General features: G+C 47.5%; 1 long non-coding RNA gene across 1 annotated transcript in view; it reads left to right on the top strand.

Annotated features, from left to right (window-relative positions):
- The window catches only part of LOC309347978, a 38,996-nt gene extending 16,274 nt beyond the window's left edge, over positions 1 to 22,722 (top strand). The window contains exons 2-3 of the long non-coding RNA XR_014159101.1: positions 17,780 to 18,000; positions 20,983 to 22,722. This is a non-coding gene — a long non-coding RNA (uncharacterized lncRNA). The remainder of the gene's footprint in view (positions 1 to 17,779; positions 18,001 to 20,982) is intronic.
- Positions 22,723 to 23,051: the final 329 nt, after the last annotated feature.

Raw genomic sequence — 23,051 nt, 5'->3', positions numbered from 1 at the left:
TAGCTCGATATTCCAGTTATTCCAGGGACTTCCATCTTTCTTTGCAGATTTGTAATCCTTTGGTTGTCTTCTTCATTTCTTTTGTTCCCAAAAGTTACAGACTTTTGATTACTCTCTTCCTCCTGAGCTCCCTCTTCTCCTTCTTCTTTTTCCCCCAGTTCTAAAGTTATCTCTTCTTCTGCAGCTGCAGGTTCTTTTTCCATCCGGTTAATTCCATCAACAGAGTTGCTTAGTTTAAGATTGAAGGTCATCAATTGTTCACTCATAGCCGAGCTCTGTTCTTGCAGAGCTCCCACCAAAAAAAACATTTTTTTTATCTCTGCCAGTAATTTTCCTTCAGCCGCCATTGCAATGTCTTTAGTTCCCTCCAGGGGGATTTCCATCATGGTTCTTTTCCAACAGTCCGTTACTTTGTTGTTCAAAATTAGTTTGTTTCCAGTGAATTTAATGTAGCACTTTTAATCCAAAGATATATTTGTAGCACAGTTCCAGGTTTTAACTATCCGTTTGACAGCTCTTTTGACAGCTGTCAAACTCCTTATTCTTTCTCTCAGGTTCACACACAGGGCACTGCCCGGGTTCGGGGGGGGGGTCAGCCAGAGAAAACAAAAGAAAAAAAACCTCTGAAATTCCCCTCTCTTCACTCCAGCACAATTAACTTTTTAATCCAATTTATGAAAGCTTTTTCTTTAAACACCACAGTTTTTCCGACTTAGTGTTCCTCTCCTTACTTTAAGTCTTTTGGTGGGGGGGGAGTGTGGACTTCCTTTTTAACACGTCCCCCGATCGTACTCGAATTCAGGAATAAAAACTTTTAGTGCCAAAATTTCCTTCTACTCACGGGTTGCTTTTTTCAGTCCCAATTTCAGGAAGAAAGACGGCGCTCTACGGTCATGGCTCGCGGCTTCGCTCCGCCGAGGTAGCGCTGAACTCTCAGCACCACGCCGCTCCCCAGTCCACTCCGCAGCCTTTAAAAAGGCTCTTCGCGGGTCGGGGAGGGCGCTTGAGGTCCCCACCGAGTTACCAGGTCCGCAAGCTTCCGCGCTTGCGGTTTTTAAGGGTCTCCGTGTCGCCGGCACGGCAAGACCCGTCCTCGACGGAGCCGATTCCCTCCGGGGCTCGGAGGGAATCCGCCATTACCCGTTCGCGCTATCCCGGAAGTCCCTTTGTTTTGTTTTGTTTAGTTCATTGTGTTGGGTGATATATTGTATTGTATTGTTTTATTTTTTCTTGTTCTTGTTCTTTTTTTTCTTTCTCTTTTCTCTCTTTTTCCTTTTTAAAAAAGTAATAAATATTATTTTTTTAAAAAACAACAACAATGTATCATGCATGGTGGAGATGTAAAAAAATAGGATAGAATTCTGGGATACAATCTATAACGAGTTAAAAAAGATGTTTAAATTATCATTTTCCAAAAAGCCAGAAGCTTTCCTTTTAGGAATCATTGGGGATGAGATCCCCAAAGATTTGAAGAGATTATTCATGTATGCCTCCATGGCAGCGAAAGTATTGGTAGCCCAAAACTGGAAAGGAGACCAAATTTCCATGAAGAGGGACTGGCAAGGGAAGCTGGTGGAATACATGGAGATGGACAAGTTGACAGGGCGCTTAAGAGACCAAGAGTACCAAAAATGTAACAACAATTGGAGTAATTGTAAAAAATATCTGAAAGATTACTGCGGTGATTTAAAAATCTTGACTGGGCTAGAATGTCTCTTTTAAAGACGACTAGTAGAAACTGTGGAAAAGATGGTAAACAGAAGATTAGCTATAATTGGAAAGGCATACAACATAGAATTCTATGGACCCAAGTAAGAGGTGGAAGGAAGTAAAAACACAACAAGTAGATAAGTAACATAATTTTTATTTTCCTTTTTTGTTTACACATACATGTTCAATGGTGTAATGTTGAGAGATCTCAAATATTTATTGTAAATGTTGACGTGTGTGAAAAGGATGGCTGTAAATCAATTGAAAAACCGATAAATGTGTTTTTTTTAAAGGAAAATCTCTTGCATCACATGTCACTTGGTCTTTATGATGTCTGTGTGTTCTGATTATTTCTCTCCTGGCTGGGAAGAAGTTTCTGGAATACCTCCTCACATAGAAAGGGACACCTAGGCTCCTTTGCGCCCTTGGCAAGGAGGGAGGGCAGGGGGGGACAGTTTCCTAGCCACTCTGAGTCAGAGTGCAAAAATGCAATTTTTCCCCACCTTCTGGCCAGCCCCTATGTCCGCCCCTGCTCACATATTCAGACAAATGCTGGCTTGTTCATTGAATAACAACCAAGCATGTGTGCTGTTGCATCTTCTAGGGTTGGGTGGAGCAGGATTCAGGATTTTCAGTGTCTATGGAATAGTAGCTTGCAGTGCAATCCTATGCTTGTCTCCTCTCTGATGGACTTACTTCCAGGTGTGTGTAGTAGTGCAGCCTCCCCCTTGGAAGAGCCCAATATATTGTATGCAGCTGCAGGGGAGTGCTGGTTTGGTTCTCGTGCGTAGGTTGAGCACAACAAGGCTGACTGCTGAAACTCCTTGCAAACTTGATGGGTGCCCTAGCCTAGAACATTTCCCAGAATCCTTTGCATCATGCAAGAGTTCCCCAGCAAGTACAGTATGCTCGTGTGGAAAGGGATCCATTAAGGCAGAAAATTTGAAAACCACGGTTTTAGAGAATCTTAGTTTAACTTCTACAAGTTCATTTCTCGTGGGTGTTTGCCAAATACTCTTGATATTTTCCTTCTTTATGTTTTTTGCACAACAAAACTCCCTTGTAAGTGAATGTCGGGGCTCATATCATTTTCTGCTCCAGTCATGCAATTCAGGCATACAAACTCATTCCAGGTTTTGTGTTCAGTTCATTTTTCATATTCCGCTTCTCTAACTTGTTTATGTTAGCTGAGCCTTCATCAAAATGATGTCTTAATTAAATCTGAAAAATGGACATTTGACTTTACTTTAAGCGATGATTTCAGTCTGCCATTGATATAAAAGTTAGATATACAGAACAGACATGTGCATTGTATATGACTTGCTCCTGGAATTTTTTCCCCTTAATCATCATTGCTTTTCTTTAAAAACAACATTTTCATCATGTTTTAAACAATCTTTCAATTTGGCTTGATGCAATATTGTTGCATACATGCTTTCTGACTTTACTAAGGATGTGAGAACATTCCTATGAAATTCTGTTCTCCAGCAAACGGGGTCATGATCTCATATGCTGAACTCTTGAGTACGTAATTAATATGATGGGTGTGATCCAATCTATACCTTCCATATAGCAGTGCATATCTACAGCTTTGCCCAGCCACACTCTGCTCAGGCATGGGATGAGGGGGGCATTGGTACAAGAAATCCCCTCAAAGGCAGTGCTGCACACAGGAGGCTATAAAATAGTCTGTGTTGGGCCTTGTATTAAATCCTAACAGCATTCCATCTGGTTAGAGAGCAGACTGAAGAAGGGGCTGGTTCGATTTCCATTTAACTATGTATCAATCTGGTGAGATTTTTAGCTTTATTGTGATATTAATTATAATGGAGAAATCCAACAAATGCAAGGAGCTGGTGTGCTGTAGTGGAAGAGACAGAGCTGTGAATCAGGAAGTCCCTAGTTCAGTTCTTGCCCCTGCCTGAACCCCCAAGGCAGCCTCAAGCAAACTACCATCCTTTCAGTCACTCCAAGATATCATAATGCCAACCCCCCTTACAGGGAGGGTGTGGATACAGCAAGATCATGTATGCAAAACATTGCAAGTCCCCTAAACTGCTATAACCATGGTGGCACCCAGTTTATGGAATGTCCTTTCTAAGAGACAGCTGATGCCAACTCAGATAAGTTTTGCTGCCAACTGAATACCTATTTATTTGCCCAGGCATTTGTAGGGTATCTCTTGTCGTTTTCGCTGTCCTGGTTCCTGAGTATTTGTTAGCGGTGCTTTTATGGTTTCACTGAATATTGATTTATGGCATATTGTTTTGTAATGGTTTTATATTGTTTTATTGTGCCACTCCCTGGGATCACTGTGATAAAGATGAGAATTGTTTCATTTCCTTTTCAATCCTACCAATTACTGCACCTAATTATTTTGTCTGTCATATTAGACATATTAGAAGAGGCAAATGATGCAGCCCAGAGTGCTACAGAATTCTAAACAAGATGCTGATAATATTTTTCAAATTAGCAAATATGCTGCCCCGTTACATGCACCAACAGTGATTAAAAAGAGAGGTGGTGAGAACTTTGAGAGACCATGTAACCTGCTCAATGAACACGGTGCTAAAATAACATCACAGAAATATAACTGTCACTATTTGTGGGTAGTTCCATGCTATATTTGCATATGACAAATAGGTATGGCAGGTTTTAAACCCTGCCAAACCTGTTTGACCAGAGGCGACAGTTTTTAAAAGAAATGTGTGTATGTATCCACTGGGAAACAAAGCCTCTCTAAAAACTTCCAAATCTGAAACTGTTGCCTGTCTCCAGCTTTCACAGCTTGAATTTTTCATTGCTGGGCCTCCTCCATCTCTTCCCGAATTGTTAACAAGCTGTTAATCCAACTTCACTGCATGAACTCAGAACTGAAGCAAGGAAAAAGTGGGGGGAGGTAGAAGTGCACAGATGCCAGACTAAGGCAGGAGGACTCGTTTTCTTCTTTGTAAAAGGGTCTGACAGGCTGTACCACATTCCTCACCTTCAAAAGAACCTCAGCATAGACAATGCAACAAGTGCAGCAACATCATTTTGCACACCATGATGGGCGATCCTTAGCACACTTGACCTGCAACCTTTAAATCAAAAGATTAATCAACTAAAACTTTAGTTGATTCATCTTTAGAGGCTAATAATATTTGTTAAAAGTAAATACCGTGTGTGAGAGAGAGGTGGGGTGAAATATACCACCTACTAACTGTTAGGCAGCTAATGGCACACTTTCACTGTGTGGGCCATTTATTCTGATGTGTTGCTGTGATAAGAAATTTTTAAAATAGTAAAGTTGGCCTTTATACCAGTGAGATCCTATCAGATCTAAGCGTGTGAAGGTACATGGGATAAACTAGGATAGCGTTTCCCGACCTGGTGCCCTATAGATATATTAGACTACAACTCCCATCAGCCCCAGCTGGGCTATGCTGGCTGAATCTGGTGGGAAACATCTGTCCAAAACATCTGTACAGCACCAGCTTGGGAAAGGCTAGACTAGCAAATAGCACATAGGCTGGAAGGTTTGCAATCACTGGTCCTCTGGGATCACCTGTTTCCCAGATCCAGGAAGATTCTGTTCAGTTGTGTGTCCTAGCTTCAACAGTCTGGGGTTCCTTCTTCTGCCCAGCAACCCCGGTAGTGCAGGGAGCCTGGGCATCTGCAGATGAAGCAAGCAGAGCAGACCCCACCCCAGATAATCCATATTCCCCAGGCTCCCATCTTTTTTTAAAAAAGAGAGTCAAATCTGAGACATGAGGCGATATGTGCAGGCACTATGATTCTCATTTGTTTGGGGGGAAACTAATCTGCTCCCACTTTTCAGCCAATGAATGAAGTCATAACGATGTCTAACATTATGGAAAGCAGATTTAGCAAATTAGTTAAAGAGAAGACTAGAGTGTGACCGGGGCCAGCCCAAGATATTTGGCACCTGAGGAGAACCACAAAATGGTGCCCCTCCTGCCCGTTGTCATGCGCAGGTGCCAGGAGCAGGTCAGTAATAACTCACATGGGGTCAGTGAATGTAACTCTTTATTCAAAGAAAGAAGCAGCTCAGGAGGCCTAGTGAACACAGCAACTTTCCCCGGTAGCTGTGGCTACACAACAAAATGCAGGAGCAAAGACAGAAGATTGTGGTATTTCTAACCCATAATCTGATTTCATACCAAAAAGCTGTCATTTTCTTATGGGTTGCTAACAGTCTCTCTAAATGTCAATGCAAATAAAGCCCATCATTGTCATAGCCCATAGTGCAGGGGGAAGACTGGATGGATTACGCCAATCCCTTTCCTGGAAGGAGAGGTCAGGTCGTGGTGTTCAGGACCTCATTGTTGTTAAACTGCCCTTTTGGAAGGCTTCTTATGCCTGGAGGAAATGAAGGAAGCTAGGGAAAATCTGAGCTGATGACTATGGCCCTCTTCCAAAAAGAAAAGAAGTTACTTCTCACTGCTCTTCTTACCTGGCCAAGTAGCATCAGTTTCTTCCACCCCCTGAAACCTATCATAGAATGCTACACTACACATTTTCCCATTGACCTAGGACCACAGGCACCAAATTTTGATGAATAGCTCAAAACCCTGCCATCGTTTGTTTGGTCACATATGCACTTATAAATAGTAATGTTTTTTTTGTGCCACGTATGGCTTGCTTTCACCTGCCGTCTTACCTTTGACCCAAATAGTAATCAGTGTTGCCAACAGTTAATGTTTTGACAGTTAATGAACACTGTTTTTTCAATTTAAAATGAGGGGATCTAGGACGGAGCTTACAAATTACATCTCAGTTCAAGATAAATTGATGGAAAGCACTACAGTGGTACCTCAGTTTACGAACTTAATCCGTTCTGGAAGTCCTTTCTGAAACCAAAACCATTCTTAAACCCAGGTGCGCTTTCCCTAATGAGGCCTCCTGCCGCCAGTGCCTTCCACTGTTCGGGTTCCGTTTGTAGACCGAGGTAAAGTTTGCTAACCGGAAGACTACTTCCGGTTTTTTGGAGTTCGTATACCGAATAGTTCGTAAACAGGGCTGCTATTAAACCGAGGTACCACTGTATTCATTTCAGAATTATTAAATATATAGAAGAATAAGCTGGCTGAGGAAGAATCAGCATGGCTGTTGCAAAGGGAAATCTTGTTTCACCATCATTTTGAAGCTCTTTAAGAGTATCAACAAGCAGTCATGCATGGACTTCCAAAACACTTTTGCCAAACTTTCTCACCAAAGGCTTTTGAGTAAACTTAGCAGTCAAGGTATAAGAGTACAGACATTTTTCAGCTTCAGGAAAGAGATAATAGGGGTATTAAACAGTATAGAAGTGAGCAGGATGGGAATATGCTTTTCTATACTGAGGACAGTCCTCGTATTTCAATGAATCCTTTATTTGCAGGGCTGTGCACTCCAGATCTCATTTAAAGAAAGGAGAGCAAGGGCCTTGACCATCAACAACAGCAGACTGAGAAGGCATATAGTTCTTTCCCATAGGAGATGTGTTGCATTTCTACTTAAATTTTAGCAATCATTCCTAAATTTGCACCTATGCTAGTGATTTATTTATTTATTTTGCCACGTCTGGCGGCTAAATAGTGTGATACCTGGCTGGGAGATGGGAAGGTGATAGACAGCCTCAGAGGTAGGCATGGATGGTTTTTGCTGGTGTAAATTGTAAATGGGATTTCTCAGTTTTTTCTGCCAGAGAATATATCCTGCTGATGTAGATTCGGGAGCTGGTAGGCTTAAGTACTGGCCTCACTTTGAGGGAAATGGAAGGACTAGAGACTAGGCTTTTTCTTGACAAAAGGTATGGATGATAGTTCACTGATACCTGAAAGATTTGTGTGAGATAACTGATCAAGGTAAATTCTCTGGCTATTTCTAGCCCTAAACCATCTCAACTCCAAACAGATCTACTTGTCTCTGCCAGAACAAGATCATATGAGTGTAAGATCCCGAGTCACCATCACACAGCTGCAAAGTGATGTTTCTAAGGGGGAGATTAGCTGCAAAAAAGAAGCAGGTGGGAGGGGGATGCTTAGCCCATCTGCTGCCTGCTTATTTTTTCCCTTTCAACTCCCTCCCCCAATCCACTTCCACCCCAGCTGTGGTTCAGATGTGGGTTTGCCATATTGGGATTTGTAAGTAAAAATGGCTGGGACAGAGGAAAGTGGTGGGTGAGGGAAAGGTTAAGTATGCTCCTGCAGTCTGCTCTTTCTCCACTGCAAATTTCCCTTTCCCCTGATGATCTGCAGCTGACCTGGGTTCCCCAAACCAGGCCTGTCACCAAGCATGTCATTGTGGCTCCACAAGACAAAGATGCTGCACAGCCTTCTATGTGGTGGACTTCTGTTCTTCACATGAACATGCATCATGGAAGTTGAACTCAAAAAGTATTTCCAGCCCTTTCCCATTATTCTCTGGAAACTAGAGCCTGGTCCTTTCAAAAGTTCAGAAATGTCAATGGGAAACTGCTCAGCAAGCATGTGGGGTTTTGGAGAAGTTGAAGGTAGGTACCTTCACAGGTTGCAGCCAGCCTTACATCCAATTTGTGCAGAAAACAAAAGAGGTGGAGGAGCAACAAAAAATGTCTGTGGTTCTTCCACTCTCTGTAGTCAGGAATGCTATGCAAAACATAAGGTGTGTCAACAGCTTTCATTGCCTACCCAGCATCACGAAAGGCCAGCATATCGTTTTGTGCTAGTCCTGGAACTTAAAAGAATTACAGCCTCCGTGGTTATTTGGAGAGTGGCTCCATCACTAAGCTGCTCTGGTTAAACCTGTCAGAACTCATGAGTAAACAGAAGGTGAGTCCAGAAGCTGCAGTGAGGGGGGCTTTTTCTCAAAGATAAAAGGAAGAGGTTTGCTTGGGGCAATGTGGAATATAACTAGCAACTGTTCTGCATTAGCCGCAACATTCTTCTTTTCTACCACCCAATTTTCTTTTTTTTTCGTCCTTTGGTGAAGAGTTTCGGCTCCGTAGCACACGTCGGGAGTCTCCAAACTGGAAATAATTAAAATACAGATTTCATTTATAGTAGACCCTATGTGAGCTGAAGTAAAGATTGCCAAGGTTTCCTGAGTAGATGATTTAATGATGTTGTCAGAGCCACCCTGGGTCCCAGCTCACAAGAGACCAAAGTCCAGTCCAAGCTATATACAAAAGGTTTTATTGAAGATCATTGTCGTCATTACATCCAAACTCCGTGGCTCCGCATCTGTTACCCTTAGATGTTAGAAGTCCCCTCTGAGTCCGTCCCTCCCCTGCACCAATTTAAGAGGCTTGTACTGCTCCACCTTTTCCTCTCTTTCCTTTTCCGCAGGGTCTTCCTGCCCCCCTGTCTTCCCTCTTTCCGGGACTCCCCAGAGGCTGAGTCTTCTCCCGCCTGCTCCCCCCTCCTTCGTGCTTTGGCACCAGGCTCCTCCTCAGAGCTCTCCTCATTTCCGCGCGCCTCTATATTTGAACTTGGCGCGCGTACGTTGCCTCTGACCTTCCTTTCTACAGTTACGCTGCTCTCGGTACTACACTCCTCCCTTTCAGGCAGGACGTCTTGCTCCGAACTCCTCCCCCTTCCTCCTTCCTGTCCTGCTCTTTCTGACACACTGGCAACTCCCCCCCCTCTACTCCGTTCCGACGGGGGAGCTGGTCCCGCTTTGCCACTCCCACTGGGGATTCCCTCTTCGTTCCCCTCTCTCTGACTGATTCCCTCTCTATTGCCCCTTGGCCTGACCAGGGGGGCTCCCTTCTGGGAATCCTCTGATTCGCTAGACGGACTTTGGGACAACCTCGGCTCGTTGTCGTCCTCTTCCTCCTCGCCCTCGCTCTCTGTCTCCTCTCTCCCTAAAACCCTGACATCCATCCCCCCCTCGAAGCCCCCCCTTCCCCCCTTCCGCTCATCGGGTGCAGGTTGTGGAAGCTGCCGCTCTTCGGAGGCGGACGCAGGATACAGATTCTGCACCTCCATCTCCTCTGTTTGCATTTCGTTGTACGAGTGTTCGAATTCGGGTTCTTGACCCAAGGTGTTCTCTTCTCCCTCCTCCATTGGTACCTGGTCCGGTGCTGCCTGCCAAGGTCCCGTCAGCCATTTCCTGCGCCAGTCCTCCTCTGGTTGCTCGTCCCACCAATAAGAGGGTTCTGTGTCCACCCCCGAACACGATCCCCTGGGCGAGTTGGAGTCCGGCGACCTTTCTTCAGCTGAAGAAAAGCCGTGGAAAGTGCTGCCTGAACATGTGGGCGTAAAGAGCCAGTCATCAAAGTACTCGGCTGGCATGGGTCTATGAGGGAAAAGGGCATGGAACTCGTCTTTTAAAAGAGGTTCGTCTAAGGCGTAGCCCGGCACCCAACCATTGGCACTGACTGGGGCACCCTCTCTGACTAGAAAATATTCTACTCCCTCTTGCCCCCATCTCGAGTCCAGGATCTCTGTGACCTCGTTGAGTGGTTCGGCCCTAGGCGCCCTCTCCCTCTCCTGTGACTTAGTGTGTTGTTGCGTGACTGTGTCAGACTCCTGAAACCTGTGCGGTGCCTTGTAGGGAGTGAGCACCGATCTATGAAAGACCGGGTGCACTCTGGAACCTTCGGGGAGGGCTAGTCGAAAGGCTACAGGGTTGATTTTAGCCTCCACCTGGTACGGCCCTAACTGCCTGTGCCCCAGCTTCTTCTTGGCCAACGACTTGGCTGGCATCGCTTGGGCCGCTAACCACACCCAGTCCCCCACCTGGATCTCCTCTCCCTCTCTCCTGTTTTTGTCAGCCTGCACCTTATATGCTTGCTTGGCCAGCTCTAAATGTCTCCGCAACTCTTCGTGCACCTCCTGCAGCTCCGCTGCAAACTGGTCGGCTCCTTGCGGCACCCCCTCTCCCGGTGCCACGAACCCCGGGAAGGTTCTGGGGTGACGACCATTGTTCGCGAAAAACGGCGTCACCCCCGTGGACGCGTGCTTCGTGTTGTTATAGGCAAACTCTGCCATCGGCAGGTAGTCCACCCAAACTGCTGGTCGCTGGTTGGCGTAACATCTCAGGTACTGCTGCATGATCGCGTTGACCCTCTCAGCTTGGCCGTTGGTTTGTGGGTGTCTCGCCGACGTGAGGTTGATCTTGACGTTCAGGATACCTAAAAGCTTCTGCCAAAAATTGGAAACAAACTGGCGCCCCCTGTCGGACAGGATGGACTGCGGCAGCCCATGCACCTTGAACACGTGATCGATGAAGAGTTTGGCAGTCTGTTCCGCCGTCGCCACCTTTGCGCATGGAATGAAGTGCGCCATCTTGGTGAACAGGTCCACAACCACCAGTACCGCCGTCTTCCCCCTGGAGCTGGGCAGGTCAGTAACGAAGTCCAGAGCTACCCTCTCCCACGGTTGCTGTGGCGTTTCCAGCAGTTCCAACAGCCCCGCTGGCTTCTGGTGTACTGGCTTGGACCTCTGACAAGTGTCACACCTGGCGACGTAATCCGCTACCTCTCCACGCATCCGGGGCCACCAAAAGTCTCTTGCCACCAGTTCTATTGTCTTCTCCTTACCGAAGTGGCCCGCACTGGGGGCGTCGTGCAACTGCTGCAGAACCTTTGCGCGAAGCTCGTCGCTTGGCACGTAGAGGGCACCTTTGCGAGTTAGCAGCCCGTCGCGTAGTTGGAACTCTTCGCCACTCTGCACACCTCTGCGCAATTCCTCCATCTTGGACTGTGCGAACTGATCCACTTGCAACGCGCGTCGCACCGCGTCCAGATCTACTGTGGCGGCAGCGCACGACCACGCCTGCGGTGCGAAAATGTGCTTGGCTGCTACAGGCGCCGCTTCATCGAGATATTGCGGTTTCCTGGATAGCGCATCGGCTATAACGTTGGAATCTCCTGGGACGTACTCTATCCGAAAGTCGAAATCCGCGAAGAATTCCGCCCAGCGCATGTGCCTCTGGCTTTGGAGCTTCGCCGTGCGCCAATACTCTAGGTTCTTGTGATCCGTGCGGACCTGTACTGTGTGCTTGGCTCCTATGAGGAAGTGTCGCCACGCTTTGAAAGCTGCGTGAATGGCTAACAGCTCCCTGTCCCATATGGTGTAGTTTTGCTCCGCTTTGCTGAGCTTTCTGGAGTAAAAGGCACCGGGTCTCCAGTTTCCATGTGGATCTTCTTGCAGGAGTATGGCTCCAACCGCTCTGTCTGACGCGTCGGTCTCTAGTCGTATGGGCTTGCCTGGATTCACGTGCAGCAGCTGCTCCTCGGAGGCGAAAAGGCTTTTAAGCTTCTGAAAAGAGCGCTCCGCCTGTTCCGTCCACACGAACCTCTTTTTCTTGGAACTGAGAGTGTCCGTGATCGCTGCCGTCTCCTTTGCAAAACCTCTGATGAATTTGCGGTAGAAGTTGGCGAAGCCGATGAATCTTTGGACTTCCTTCCGATTGCGAGGGCTCTTCCAGTCCAACACCGCGCGGACCTTGGCGCTGTCCATGGCCAGCCCCTTGTCGGACAGCTTGTAGCCTAGGAAATCCACGTCCGTCACATCAAACTGGCACTTCTCTAACTTGGCGTAGAGCTTGTTCTCCCGTAGTCTCTGTAGGACTTCCTTTACGTCCTTCTCATGGGCCTCCTCCGTTTCCGAAAAGATCAGGATGTCGTCGAGGAAACACACGCATTTCTTGTAGAGAAGTCCCGCTAGCACGTGATGCATAAATGCTTGGAAGACGTGAGATCCATTTTGGAGACCAAATGGCATAACTCTGTATTCGTACGTGCCCAGAGGCGTGAACATGGCCGTCTTCCACTCATCGCCCTCCCGGATGCGTATGAGGTTATACGCTCCACGCAGATCCAATTTGGTGAAGATCTTCCCCTTCCTTACGGTTGCCAGGAGATCATCTATCTTGGGCATGGGGAAGGCCTTGGGTTTGGTCTTACTGTTTATGAATCGATAGTCCACAATGAGTCTTTTCTGGGGCGTGTCTTTCTTCTTTACAAAGAAAACAGGACTGCCCCCCACCGCTTTCGATTCTCGGATGAATCCGCGCTTCAAATTGTGCTCTATGAACTCCCTGAGTTCTTGCATCTCGTCCTCAGACATGGAATACAGCTTTGCAGTCGGCAACTGCGCCCCTGGCACCAGGTCGATGGCACAATCATAAGGCCTGTGGGGCGGCAACTGGTCAGCTTCCTTCTCGCAGAAAACCTCCAGGAACCCCTCGTACTTGCGGGGTACTGCCTGCACCATGCCAAGTTGCAACTGCTGCTCAGCTCCCTCCTCCTGGCTGGACTGGATGCAATGTTGAGCACAGTACGATGAGCAAAAGGTGATCTGCCGTTGGTACCACGCTACAGCAGGACTGTGTCTCTCCAGCCAACTCATGCCTAATACTATAGGCGTGTCTGAAAGGCGGGTGACATTGAAGCTGATGACTTCTCGATGATTTCCAATCCTCATCACCATGGGAGGCGTCTGTTGCACAACTTGTCCTCCTAGCAATTTCCTGCCATCCACCGTGACTACGTTCAGAGGTGTTGTCGCTGGCAGAAGCGCTATGCGATGCTGCTTGACAAAGTGCGTCCCCACAAAATCTGCGTTGCTCCCAGAATCAATCGTGATGGGGACTTCCAGGGTGGTTCCATTCGGCAACTGAAGTGTTGCAGTGAGCTGCACCGCTGGCTTGGGTGGTAAAGGGTCTGTGCGTTGCAAAAGCGCTGGGGACTGCTCTACAGATTCGCCTGGCTGAGCCCCAGCAGCTCTGCTTCCAGCCAGGCACTGTCGTTTCCCTGAGGTTGCTCTGCTTGCATCATTTCTGCTGCAACAGCTGCTAAAGCTGCAGTGTGTTTCTGCAGCCTCTGGGGACACTCTTTCGCCATGTGCTGTGCACTGTCGCAAATGTAACACTTCCTGGTCCCTCTAGGAGGCTTTGCCTTCACTGCACCGGAAGCTGGGGCTCTGGCTGTTGCTTGAGCCTTAGCACCACCAAGTTCCATGGGCTCCTCCCCCTGCCTTCCCAGTGGCGAAGGATGTGACTGACTGAACTCCCTGGGGATGAAAGAAGACGTCCTCGCTGGTGGACGCACCTGACGTTCTTCCTCAGTGTGCCAAGGACGTCCCTCGTGCCGTATCCCAATCGCCAAAGCCCTCTGCACAAGCTCCTCCAGGGTCTGGGGTCTGTCTCCCCTGGCAAGTTCATCCTTAATGGGACCGCTGAGCCCCTCCCAGAACAAATCCCTCACAGGTGCACAATCCTTCTCCCAGCTTAGCGCAGTCAGTAAAGCAAAAAATCTAGAATGGTACTGACGCACAGTGGCTTTGCCTTGCCGCAATCCAAAAATTTCCCTGCGTGCAAGATCCACATCTACAGTAGACTGGAAGCAGGCATCCATCGCTTTAATGAATTCATCTGCATCGCGGCGGGCAGGGCCATCTTCACGCCACAAATTGCGCAACCAGTCTCTGGCCGGCCCATGCAAGTGAGAAACAATAAACCCCACTTTCTCCTCCTCATCTTTAAAGTCATGACGAAGCAAGTGCAATGCATACAAAACGTCTGCTCTGAAACTGGGGTAGTGCTTCAGGTTCCCATCGAAGTGGGTGACTAGGCTGCCCCCCCTCCGTCCAAGTCCAATCCCCTCTGATCTGGACCCTGGGAACCCTTCCCTGCTTGCACGTTCCCACCTTGTTTGCAGGTCCTGGCAGCGCTTCTCCATTTCGTCATGCTTCTTCTGAGACGCAAGGACTGCAGCAGTGAGTTCGGAAACTGTAGTTCGCAGCGCTGTCAACTGCTCCTCCGCAGTCATGGCTGTCACCGTTCGTGAGCTTTGCAAAAAAAAAATTTTGCGTTCTTTGGAGGGGACTTTCTGTCAGAGCCACCCTGGGTCCCAGCTCACAAGAGACCAAAGTCCAGTCCAAGCTATATACAAAAGGTTTTATTGAAGATCATTGTCGTCATTACATCCAAACTCCGTGGCTCCGCATCTGTTACCCTTAGATGTTAGAAGTCCCCTCTGAGTCCGTCCCTCCCCTGCACCAATTTAAGAGGCTTGTACTGCTCCACCTTTTCCTCTCTTTCCTTTTCCGCAGGGTCTTCCTGCCCCCCTGTCTTCCCTCTTTCCGGGACTCCCCAGAGGCTGAGTCTTCTCCCGCCTGCTCCCCCCTCCTTCGTGCTTTGGCACCAGGCTCCTCCTCAGAGCTCTCCTCATTTCCGCGCGCCTCTATATTTGAACTTGGCGCGCGTACGTTGCCTCTGACCTTCCTTTCTACAGTTACGCTGCTCTCGGTACTACACTCCTCCCTTTCAGGCAGGACGTCTTGCTCCGAACTCCTCCCCCTTCCTCCTTCCTGTCCTGCTCTTTCTGACACACTGGCAACTCCCCCCCCTCTACTCCGTTCCGACGGGGGAGCTGGTCCCGCTTTGCCACTCCCACTGGGGATTCCCTCTTCGTTCCCCTCTCTCTGACTGATTCCCTCTCTATTGCCCCTTGGCCTGACCAGGGGGGCTCCCTTCTGGGAATCCTCTGATTCGCTAGACGGACTTTGGGACAACCTCGGCTCGTTGTCGTCCTCTTCCTCCTCGCCCTCGCTCTCTGTCTCCTCTCTCCCTAAAACCCTGACAGATGTGTTCTGCATTTCCTGAATTTTCCACATTTTAACTGCCTTTGTGCTTGAATCTGGAAGAGGAGGAGGGACACTGAAAGCCCTGAAGGCTAGAACCCTAAAGATCTAGTTCTGGCAGAGGTTTCATTTCCAGTTGAATGCAAAACACAGGAGGGGGACTTGGGTTAACTTAGAATTGAAATATTTATTTCACTGTTGATTAAGTGCATCTCCATATCCCCAAACCATTAAATATTAACATGTCATTGTCCTGCCAGGGATGTTGGTGTGAGATGATGGTTCAAGTATGTCCAAGTAATAGCCCCCAGTTTGCATGCTAGTGGGGGAGCTTTCGGTGACCAAGCATAATCCTAGTTCTACTGGGGGCTAAACTGGAATGCCCTAAACTGAAAAAGTGTGATGTGATATAACGTAATGTCAGAGAAGCCAAATATTTAGACATCCATCCAAGCATGCAGAAAACATCCACAGAGGCCCCCTCCCTTGCAGTCACCTTGGAATGGCACAGAGCCACTCACAAGGAAGCATGAGTCGTGAACCACATCTTCTAGGTGGGTGGCATATGTGTGATGGTCATGGTTTCCAAAACTGCTGCGGCCAAAACTCCATTGGTAGCTCATTTTCCTTGGGAGAAAGCATGCGGCTCCTCTAATGTGCTATAGACTAAGAACATGCAAGCCCTTGTGCATGCCTTGAGGAGCTTTCTTGGCCAGGATTGAAGAAGAGAACGTGAGAGATGGTGTAGCTGGAGAGGGAGATGATGTGACTGGGAGGGGAGATGGAGTAAGAGAAGCCACCCTGAGGAAGAAGGCAAGGACCAGAGTCACGCCTCAACCACATAAGTGAGGGTTGTGTCCATAGGTAAACAGATTAGGGAGGAGTCAGGAAGCACTACAAGAATGATAAAGGCTTGGGAGGGCAAGTACATCCGTTCATCCCATCAATGTATGTGTTGTTTTACAAAGCATCAAAAGGGGGGAAAGGGACTCTAAAATATGATAGTGGGAGAGAGTACAAAGGAATAGAAGTTCAGATCATGCATGTCAGGACCTGGAGTCAAGCATAGGTCAGCAATAAAAAAGCATGGTGTCAGTGCAGTTAACAATTTGTTCAAAGAAAACAAAGCAGCTCAGGTGTGATGGCCTGGGAATCTGATTCAGAAGCCGAATTGGAGGAACTCCAGCCTGCACAAGAGTCCCCGCCTCCAGGGCCGGCTGAGCTGGGGCAGGGCCTTGACTCTGAGGCACCTGCACCTGTGCCGGATCCTCAGGAGCAGGCACCAGGTGAATCCACTCTGGCTCCGGAGGGGATTGAGGACACAGTGCCTACAGGTGTGCCTCTCCCAGCCCTGTCAGGGGGAGAGGAGTCTTCCCCTGGGTCCAGTAACCCTCCAGCCTCTCCTGAGCTGCCGAGGCTCAGGGCAGAGAGGCGGAGGGAACTGGTTTCTCCCAGGAGGAGTGCTCGCCTTAAGGCCAGAAGAGGCGGGTCACTTGGAGGCTGGGACCGCCCCGGCCTCAGAGAAGATAAAGGCCAGTCAGCCCGGTCCCAGGTTGCGGGAGCAACGTCGTTGAAGAGCTGTTTTGGCCAGCACCCAGTCCTGTTCCTCCAGAGTTCCTGTCCTTGCCCGGCTCCTTGCTTTGGACCCTGCTTCACCCGTGGAGGACTGTCTGCTGACCCTCGACTCAGGTCCTGGACCTCGGCCCATGGCAACCTCCCCCCGGGACCAGCACATCAGGCCTGGTGATCCCAGCAACTCTAGCAGCTCTTCCCAGTAGGTCTTGTCCCAGTGAGCCGGTTGTGAGGACTGAAGGTCCCTGCCTTCCCACCACTCCCTAAGGCTCCTCCTCTCCAGGTTCTTTCCCAAACAGTCATCAGCTGCATCAGTGCACAGCCAATCTCTGCTCTGCTTGGCTCTTTGCATTTCTCTGCATGTTCTGGGAGACCAGTGGGGAGGGGAGCTGGTTGCAGCAGGAGGGGGAGACTCCCTGGATTCTTCAGCAGCCTGTCTCCACTCTGCCTGCTGACCAACCTTCTCTCCATCCTCTGCTTCAGGCTCGGAGTCTGAACTGCCCTCTGCCACAGCCTCTTCCTGTTCACCAAACCCTGTTACCTCTTCTGCCTCCAACACCTCCTCCTCCCAGCCTGCTCCTTCTCCCTTTGACCACACATTTCTTCTCACCACCACTCCCCTGACGCTGAGCCTTCTTCCCTGGGGGTTCCCTTAGGGGTTCCCCAGGTGGTGCCTCTCACCTCTCCTCTGCACCCAGCCAGTCCATGGCAATGTGCTTGGCTTCACGTCTGGAAGTGGCTTTTGAGGCATGAGAAGTTTCCTCCCACAATGCAGAACAATCAGGTGGGCTAAGTGGCATTCCTGAGTCACGCTAGGGATCATCTGCATTGCGGGAGAGGCATCACACCGGTACAATGGGGAACTTCTACATTGCAGATCATGTTGGTGTAATCAGTGTCTCCTTTCTCTGTGTCCTTTTGAAAGAATCTGTGGTCCCCAGAAACTCTCATGTCATTAATGAAGAGAGAACAAGTTGAATCAGAAGCATACCAACCCCCCCCCCCCAGCCTTTGCTCTGAGAAATGAAGGCGGTGGCCTCTTTGACACCCCTCTGGGACTGGGCATGTGAGAGCTGAGTGATGCTGTTGATGCCTGAGTTCCTAGGAGAGGTGGATTTCCCCCCTCATCACCACCCCATATCAAATCTCTCCAGATAAAAAGGTAAGGGTTCCAGTGTTCTTGGTCTGTCCTTTGAATGCCTCTGAGGAATCATCTGGGATGATTTCATTCACTTATAAATCTTTGGTTTTTTTTAATTTGAAGTTAGAAGCTGGTTAAGTTATTTACTTAGCCACAGGACCTGCTCTTACACATATTGACTCTTAGGTCAGGTGTGGTGAGCCTGGGGTTCAGCCTACAAAACCATTTATGGTGATCTACCCCTCTCTTTACGGCTCCTTTGCTACAAGGTTTTAGAAGGGAGAGGAAAGAAGCAAGGAGCAGGATACTGCCACCACTTTATGCCCCTGCTGAAAGAATCACACTGGTTGCCAGTTGGCTATCCGGCTAAGTTCAAGGAGCTGCTTTTGGTGTATTAAGTCCAATACAGCTTGGCAGCCGGATTCCTGAAAGATCGTCTCACTCTCTATATACCCAGTCCACCACTGCATTTTGCAGCTGAGGCCCTTCTGCAGTGGTCATCTTATTAGGAGGTCCATTCCACACAATATAGGAATCGGGCCTTCCGTGTTGTGGCACCTATGCTTTGGAATCTTTTCCCATTAAATATGAGACAGGCACCACCGTCTCTGTTACCTTTTTAGTGCCTGCTGAAGACTTTCCTCTTCCAACAAGCCTATTAAGTAGAGATCTTTCCTAGTCTGCATTGGAATTGTTCTTTCGAAATTTTTGCATGTTTTTATTGTTTTACTATTTGTGTGTTTGCCAGCCTGGACCCCTTTGAGAGGGAGAGTGGGTTATAAATGTTGTTGTTGTTGTTGATAAATACCCCCTCTGCGGAAAGTGCGTGCCTGCCTGTGTTTATGTTGTCTGTTTGTGGTGCAGGTGTGCCCAGCCTGGCATGTGGCACTCAGAAGGGTCGCCAGCCCTCAGTGCTGCCTAGACGCAAGCAAGGGCCTGGGTAGCCCAGCCAGCGTCTTGCAGCCTGTCCTACCTCACAGGCTCAGTGAGAGAGTGCTGGGTTTTGTTACACTTGCATTTTAGAAATTGTCTCAAACTTTCAGACTCCTCAATTTTTGGTTTAAGATTGGGATTCATTGTCACACTATGATTAAGGTTCCGTCTGTACAAGTATTTCAGCTTGCCAGATGGAACAATTCCCCCTCTCCTTCCCCCACATGCTGCTCTGGGGTTCTCCTGGCACCTGCCCAAGCCACTTTGGGGGGAGAAAGAGGAGGGAGGAAGCCCTTGTGCCAATGTGCCAGGCTTCCACGGACAGGGCTCACCAGAGGAATCCTGCCCTAAGCTTTGCAAATACCATTAATATAATTAAAGAGCAAACTGATCAATTAGTTAAAAGTCTTATTTTCATTAATTGATTGGTCAATAAACAAGCTTCAGTTAGTTGATATCCATACTAAAATTACATTTCCCCCCATTAGGAAAAGCACTTCCTGCCCCCTCTTTCTTTCTTTCTTTCTTTCTTTCTTTCTTTCTTTCTTTCTTTCTCTATCTACAGCAGGTGGCAGCATTGCAATGGAGCTTTGCTGGTTCCTTCGCATAAGAAAAAGAGGTCTTTCCCCCATGTACTTCAGCTGCAGCAAAGTTCTATCTGGAAGCATTGTTGTTATTGTTGTTTAATTGTTAAGTGTAAATTATTATTAATAATAATAAGCCACCCGTCTGACTGGGTTTCCCCAGCCTTTCTGGGGGGCTCCCAACAAAATATATAAAACACAATAAAAAACATCAACCATTTAAAGCTTGCCTTCAGATGTCTTTAAAAGTCATATAGATATTTATCTGTTTGACATTTGATGAGGGGGCGGGTTTCATAGGGCGGGTGCAACTACTGAGAAGGCTCTTTGCCTGGTCCCCTGTAACTTCATTTCTCACAGTGGGGGAACCATCAGTCTAGGAAGTCCAGGCTTCAAATACGACGCACCTCTTAACTTAATTGACTGGTGGAGGATCTATCTGACTCTGGCACTTAACAACACCACTGGATAATCTTTTCTCCTTTTGCGCCCATTGCCGTTCTGCATGAAAGGCACCCAAAGTAATGTGTACAATCACTCAGAACTAAAGCCACACCACCATCATCTGTATGCTGCTTTCCCCCAGAATTGTGCCCAAAGTGGCTCACAACATGTCAAATGAGCAGTAAGTATAGCAATTCAAAAAGCATGTTAGAAACAATCAATAATATTGAATTAAGTACCCCCCCCCAAATAAATTCAAGCCATACACCAGTGTATAAAACTCTACAAGTAAGCTAACCTAGTTTAACAGCTTATACCAAACAGAAGAGAGAATAATGCTAAGGCAAAATTGAAATGGTATAGAAAGCATTGCCATGTACTAGATGATGTACTGGCAGTGACTGGTGCCCATTGGAATTGTTGGGGCAGAAGAGAGAGAGGGCAATTGTAGGTGGAACCAGAGTCCATGGCAAGCAGAGCTAGAGCCAGCAAGTAGAGTCAACAAATTCTAGCTTTGACCCCATCCTCCTTCCTACTGAGCTTTACACAGGGCAACTCTGAGACCAAGGAGAAGGAAACTAGTGGGTGGCAGTGTCCTCCCTCCCTCCCTCTAGGCATGAGAGTGTCCCTTCATTGGCCATGAGGGGGAGGAGGCACTGCTGCTGCCCCAGCCCTGAAGGCTCGGCCCAGGTGCTGCTTGGTGAGGGAGGGAGCCTGGTTGCACCCCCTCGCACCCTTACAAAAATCTGTGCCCAGGGCCACGCCCCCCAAACACCAGCCCTCCCCATGCTATGCTCCTGTATTGTACTTCCTGTCTCACAGAGGCGCTCAGTTTGTGGGGAGGTCTGAGCTGGTTGCTCACTCTAACAAACCCCTTTTTAATTCCTACACCAGTAATCTAGAAACTTTCAGCACTGTAAGCCAAGTTTTATTGGCTGTGCAATTTTTTCTGAATGCTGTATGGAAAAGCATGTGAATCTGAGCTTTGGAGAATTTGTAAGTACACCATTTTTAACGTAACAAATGTGTGGTCTTTTTCCAGGCTAGGGGAAGAAAGAAGTTTTTGGAACTCAGAAGGGCATATTTTAAAGGTCTAATAGCCTATATATATTTCCATGCATTACTTTGCTGCATGTTTTGTGATTTTAAATCTCTGCTGGCGTTCTCTCACCAAAGAGTACTTGCCCCAGGGAAGTACTTGGCATCCAGGGAATTCTGCTTTATATACCTATATTTTCCATGCCACCAACAGTTATAAAATCTGTTCACCTCAAACCTGTCAGTAGGAAGGCAGCCACATTCTGCACTAACTGAAGTTTCTGAACCATTTTTAAAGGCACATTGCAGTTCTCCACTCTTAAGTCTCCCAAAGCACAGTAGCCAAGTTATCCCTTTCCAGGTACTGTCATAAATGAGCCACCAGCCTAAACTGGTAGAAGGCACTCCATGCCACTGAGGCCACCTGTGCCTCAAGCGGCAGCAATGGATCCAAGAGAACCCTGGATTAAGAATTCACTCCCTCAGAAGGAATGTGATCCCATCTACAGTAGGCTGCACAGCACTCAGCTGGAGAGAAGAACCACCCACTAGTAGCATCTCAGTCTGGTTTGGATTAGTTTTCAGTTTATTGAGCCTCATCCAGTTCATTGTTGCAACTAAGCACTGATTCAGCACATCCACTGCCTCACCTGCAGAAGATGAAAAGAAGAATTCTGTGTCTTTGACATACTGACAACAATGCACTTCAAAAGTCCGAATAACCCTATCTGGTAGTTTCATGTAGATGTTGAAGAACATGAGGGACAGAACCATTTCCTGTAGGACTCCATATCTGACATACTCACAGAACCAAGTGATGCTTCCTAAAAAAATACCTTCTGAAGCTATCCATTCAAATGAGAGTGGAACCTCCGCAATGTGGTGGCCCCAAGTCCCTAATTCAGACAGTAGTACCAAAAGGATACCATGACTGATGGTTTCAAAATATCAGAGGTCATTCAAGGAGGATCCACAAAGTGACACTCCCCCATCTCCACCCTTGTACAGGGTGACCAAGGCCTGAACCCCAGTTGAAATGGGGTTTCAAATTCCGGGGTCCGAGGTTTCCATTCTCTCCTGGTGTGCTTCATAGCTGTTTCCCTCTAGGCAGTCATGGAACATTATGGCTTCTTCTGCCATTACATCCTGTTTGGGATTTTTGCGGAAATGAAGAATTTGTGCAGGTGGGTTGACAATTAGCAGATTCCATCAGCTATATTCTCATATATTCTGTATCTCATATTTTGTGCAGCCCATGTAGAAACCTAATCTGTTCCTGATAAATCAATTGTTTTGGGGAAGAAAAATGGTTTTCATTTCAAAAATTTTAAATAGGTCTGCTCAGCATCTTCTGTGGTGGTAAATGCCCACAATTCCCAGTAACTTTAATGCTACAAGATCAAGCAATTTCTCCATTTTCTTTGTCAGCAAATATATTCTAAGTGAAAACACAATAACGTGATGTTAATAGAGACCAGAACCAACAATTGCCAAATAACAAATATTTGATAGCAGATAACATAAACAGAGAGCAGCTCAAAGGGATGTCCCATCTTAAATTTATTTTTGCTCTATTGTCAGCTGTTTTATGAAGTCTTTCATGTTTTCATTGTTTAGTCATGTCATTTCTGATGACATCTGTAAGAATTTTCCCATTCAAATTAGAGGAACTATCTAGCCAGCTAAGCAGTTCCCAGTTTGCCTAGTTTTAAACTTCACTATACCAAATAAAGCATTCCCTCAATTTTGCTGTAGTCCTTCTGTTAAATGTTCTGAATGGTTTGGAATGAACTTGATCTCCTTTTCTGTTACTGGGAGGGAGGTTGGAGGTGAATGGCAAAGCTGTTTTAAGGGATTATTAAAGTCAAATGACAGAGAACATGCAAATTAGAACAGGTGGGGTGCAGAGTCCCTCAGGGAAAACCAAGACAAAAGGAACCTAAGTAAGCAGCTACCAGTCAATGCTTGAATGGCAGAAGGCAGGTGCAGTGCAGGTGCAGAAGGATCCAGTAAAAAGGCTGGTGCAGTGCAAGAACTATTGTAAAGGCTTGTTTTCCCTCTGCCAGCATAGGC

This window comes from Podarcis erhardii, assembly GCF_964252035.2.
Source record: "Podarcis erhardii genome assembly, chromosome: 8".
NCBI classification, from domain to species: Eukaryota; Metazoa; Chordata; class Lepidosauria; order Squamata; family Lacertidae; genus Podarcis; species Podarcis erhardii.
This window is presented reverse-complemented; position numbering and strand designations above follow the sequence as displayed.